This window comes from Ischnura elegans, chromosome 9 (genome assembly GCF_921293095.1).
Source record: "Ischnura elegans chromosome 9, ioIscEleg1.1, whole genome shotgun sequence".
Lineage (NCBI taxonomy): Eukaryota > Metazoa > Arthropoda > Insecta > Odonata > Coenagrionidae > Ischnura > Ischnura elegans.
The window spans coordinates 109,267,644-109,273,052 of record NC_060254.1 but is presented as its reverse complement, the minus strand read 5'-3'; positions in this window follow the sequence as shown (position 1 = coordinate 109,273,052).

Sequence of the window (5,409 nt, the reverse complement as noted above, 5' to 3'; positions counted from 1 at the left end):
GAGAAAAACTGAAAAATAATTTAATTTTCCATTCATTAATTATCTTTGGCCCAGTTCCTCTTGTCTCGGTAATTGGTTTGTATTATATTCTCTCCCTATTCACTCTCTGGGTTAGTTGTTGCGCGAGGAAACCCTGGGTTTTGTCGATAGGTTTATGACCTCACGATACAATGATAAGGCATGAAGGTATTCTTCAACGTACCGTGAATGGACAAGGTTTTTTTATTATTATTTTAAGTATCCAGATAAAATTAAATATTAAAATTAAAGAGATACATGACTTGAAATTCCTTTTTTTTTCGGTTTCGAATTTGATTTTCAGTGCTGGAAAGAATGAACGGTGTTGCAAAGCAAAATTATTTAGTGCCCCACATGCTGGGTTATATTTTGGCGGCTAGCTGATAAAACAAAAGGAAAGAGATAACAGTTTTTGGTGGATTTGAGTCCAAAATCCGATTACAAATTTCATTTGAGGTTATTATTGCTACTAGGTACTGAATTAAAAAATCGGATTTCACAGTTGATGGAGTGATAAAATTAGGCGACAAAAAAAAAAAGCGAAAATCACCTCTAATTCACTAATTAGCGAACCGTTTCGTATAGTCGAAAAGAATAAAAATTAACTGCAGAAGATTTATGCCTAACTCCACTGAAGAGCATGTGGTCGAGAGTAGAGTAATTGTGAAAATGACGCGAGGTGTCACTGTTTTGCGATTTAATTCAAAGGTTTTTTTTGGGAAGTTTACGAAAATTGCATTGAATAAATCGATACTTCGGTAGAAAGCACGGTAAAACCGTGAAAGTACGCTTTACTAATTAAGTTTTTCCTCTGTACTCTCCTTGTGCAGCGGATTATTGTTCATTACTCGTGCATCATATTATGTAATCCCACTTTCCTTTGGCTAATGAGTACCTAAACCCTGTCAGCCCCTGTCGCAATCATCGTCCAAAAACCTACATCCCTGTTTTCGGACCATTAAAAATCTCCAAACTTAGTAATTGTTCTTGAGTTTTCAGTGTAAATAAGCTTATTCGTGAATCATTCGTGTATTACTGCTTGAAGTCGGGATTTAAAATAAATATTATGTCATGGCACAATAATTTTATAAACCCATTAAACGGCGAATGTAACGATGCATCAAATGACTTCACGGATCGGAATGAATTTTTTGGGACTCAGGGTAAATTTAATATTAATAAACTAAATTGATAATTAAGTTGGCTTAGTTACAGAAAAAAATATAAATCACTGGTGCTATCTATTTGGCACTTTCTCCCTTTTGTTACAAATTTTAATTAGTGAACATTTTTAATTCCTTTCAGGCTTGGCATGTTGGAAATGCGATATAACAATTTTTTTATCATTGAGTTGTTTTTATTTTATCTCTGGTTTATTTTTGTGTTACTGTTATATTGTCCAACGATAAGTATTCATTATTATTTTACCTACCTCTTGGATGTGATGAATTACCAGGTGAGAATAACTAATCTATGTATACCTTTACCTTACCTTAGCCTTTAATCACTGAAAATATTCCCTTTCTACTCCTCCATTACGTAGCCATACTGTATAACGAATTTTAGGAATATCTGATTGATTAAGCTTGATTCAAAATTCACTAACTCTTGGTTAACTATGTGGTATTCCATCATTTCCTGGATATAAACAGTTACTTATACCACTTATTTTAAATAAGTGGTATAAGTAACTGTTTATATCCAGGAAATAAGCTTGATTCCTCATTATTTTCTTATTGACAAATTATTTTCATTTGAAACTTTAGGGTAGATATCCCAGCCATAACATCGCCGCATCTTGACTCCGAAACCAAATAGTTCCCCAATGAAGAAATTACGCCGCTTTGGTGCTCCCCAGAAAACTTGTACGAAACTAGCAGGCTTTTGTTTTTCAGCTACCCTTGCTTGCGTTTGGAGGCACTACTTCACGATCTCAAATACGATTAGATTATTGAAAATATGGGCAAATGTGAAATACTCTATGAAGCCTGCCAAAACAATATGCTTCTTGCTGCTTGAAGATATTTTATGTCCGAAAGCAGCGGTTCGCCATTTTTGGTTGCGGAGAAGGAAGACCACGAGGAAAAATGCATTTCGGTTCTCTTGAAGATGTTTCTCTTTCAACTGTGCATTCTAAGTTTTCTGGTCTGTTATGGATTTCTCCTTTCATCACTTCCCTTTCCTTTCTTTCACATATTCACCTCGAACAATCCATCCGAAATTGGCAGAATTTATCTCTTAATTAGATGCGGTGACGTCATGTGCATGACGAGCCTTTTTTTCTCACCGGAATGTCCTACGTGGTTCGTAGTAAAATGGACTAAGAAAGTATTAAAAACAGCTCTATATAACATAATTCTAGTGAGCTATAGCCAAGGGTTGATGAAGAGTGAAGCTATATTGATGGTATTTGGGTTGAACGAAATCCTTGGCGCAGTACCAGGTATGAATGAGGTGATCGACAAGGGGAAGAGAAATAGAGATGAGAATAATTTTCAATATTTAAAGGATGGGTACCTATCTTTCCAATGTTCTTGGCAAGGATTTGTATAAATGGTATATTGATCAATTGCAGCTCGTCATTCCGTTGGATTTGCGATTTCAAGTTTCCACTCCGATAAATAAAAATAATGATTTTTACATTTCATTGCATTTTTTAATCATTAGTAATTTGAGCAATTATCCATTCGTCGAATTTTACTCGTGGTGTAAATTTCTGGCGTCCAATGCATTCATCCATTTTAATCAAACTGCGTAACTCGAAATTTAGGTCACGCCTTGCGATTAATTACAATTTTAACAGCCTCAAAATTTGAATTGCTCATAAAAAGGAAATGTCCCCAAAATTTTGATTTTATTGGCGTCGTAACATTTTCGATTTACACTTTTTTCATATCTTCGTATTGCAAACGCTGTCGGGTGAGAGATGCGTGCCGAGTTAGTCCGGGTAACGCTTTCTCTATTCACTTACGTAATGTATTGAATTCTACCGCCTCTACGATATGCTTACGCCTCCTCGATTTTGCGAGTTAGAACTCATGAACTACTGAGTGTATAATAAGTGCCTTCATCGGTGAAACACAGGGTCGAGCATTGGCAAACGAGTGATAATTACTTATGCAAATAGTGACTGTTTGTAATTACTTTAGCACTAATGATGTAGGTACTGGATCAATTATTTTTGTGTTGGGTCTTTGATAAATGTTCCGAAAGTTGACTTGTACACGTGTCTGTGCAAATTATGATTCAAAATAAGAATTGACTTGGACTTGCGGAAGTAATTGAAAGTATTTGGCGTGATTTTTGGAAGAGTGCTAGCTACTGGAAATTGATTTGGCTGAGGAAGCTTTGGATTTATTTCCATGCCCTTAATAGATATGGAACAGAAATAATTCGATTACTTATAAGTTGGTGGCTTGTGAAATTTTTTCGTGGGAAAGAAACATATGTTTTTTATAAAATGCGGTTAAATGTATATTAATTTTTAAAATGAAGTAGTTTTGTATTTTCTTGGCAAAAAATAAGGTTATTTTAATTAGCACAAAATATTTGATTTCATTTAGACAACTTGGCATCATACCTGATGGCGCACCTCTGATTTCCGCGCCCATTCTATCGCATTTTTCCAGAATATTGACTGATGAAGGTGATTCGAAATCGTTCGTAATGCATGTAGAAAAATATTTATAGATTGTAGAGTTGTCTCCTATAATTATCATAATCTTCTTTCCGGAAAGGAAAGCTTAGCATAAAAAAAGAAAAATTAAAGAATTACTGTAGTGCTATTACGATTCTGAGAATTCTGGAAATTTTCTGTTGTAAGAAAACTGTTTTAATGAAAATGTTGACTCCAAGTCCTTCGCTTCATTATAAATACTAATTGTGTTCTTTCGTTAGCCTCTTTTTGTCTCGACGTATTTTTTATTTTCTGAAACGGTCTTTAATGTTGGGATTTAAACTGCTTTACCTCTCAATTTCAGGAAGGGTCGCTACTCTGGACGATGGACGAGGATTGATGACAACCAAGGTAGGGAAATTCACTTGGATGCGAAATAGTGGAAAAAGTACTTGAGAAAAACAAAAGAAAAAATTAAAAACAGTTAAATTAACGATTTCAATTTTATGCCTTGCTCGTGGCGATACCTAAGTAATCTCATTGTGTGAATGAGTATGTATTATTGTTGTATCTATGCAACTTTATCATTTTCACAGTTTCAATGTTCATAGTCATTTACAATTCTAGTAGTAAAGTGTTAATCTAGTTTAGATTTTGCATCTAGCCATTTTGATATCAGATGTTTCAATTTCTTTTTCATAGGTATATTTGAATCTATAAGAGATTTTTTGAGTTAAAAATTTAATATATTTTCATTAATATCGAAAGTCTACTTCATATCAGATCTATCAGATGTTCATGTTAATATTTTGTTATCAACAATTGATAACAATGTTCAATGTCCCATGGAAAATCCTACGGGATTTTCTCAAAGTTATGTGTGTATGTACTTATGCTCCAAAGGAAATTCCTAGAGTAAATTAAATATCTATCCATCTGCTTTAAAGTTTAATCATAATATTTTTCAAATTTTTATCATTTTACCCGTTATTTCTTTGACCTGACTTAGTTTTTATTTTCCTCAGTTTGGTAGCCGCTGCTGTAGAAAAGTTTTTTATGACTGACATTTTCGAAGTAGACGCTAACGGAAGCAGATTAGAGCGAAATCAGAGGGCAACATTCCGTACACGTCACTCCGGGGAAATTATTTTATTTAAACATTCGGGGTAATGGAATTAAGTATGGCAGCTTTAGTTTCCTCGCTTTTTAGTCCGTGGCTGTTCTCTAAATTTATCCTGACATGAAAGTGAAAAATCTACTGCTGTAATTTATTAAATAATTAAATATGATAAGATACCTTCGCTTCTTATTGTACAAGCATGTTTTCGACTCTCAAACACTGTGACTGCGCTCCGTGAATGATGTACCATAGAATGGACAGCGAGTAGAGTGAGGGTTGGGGCATTAGTTCACCATAGAGCACTTTCGTGTGGTGGATGGAAGTCTCTCAGAAAAAATATTGCATTTTTTATCCCAAGAAAAGTATATTTGGATTTGGCGAGGGCCTGACCTTCAACTACCCCTCTAGTCAATAACCTTTCTGAGGATGTTTTGACGTCATAGTCCCAGCCCACTGTCCTTTTCGTCCCATATATTCGACTATCTCTTTAAGATTAACTTTTCCTCTGTATACCTTTGCCTATTGAGTTGAAGGACGAATTTATTTTACCATTGTGATGTCTGCTTACCTCAAAACAATTTAAACAGGTGGATGAGATACATTTGTTTACGTCTTTGTCTAGTTCATCGCCCGTTTTTTTTAACGGATTTTTTCT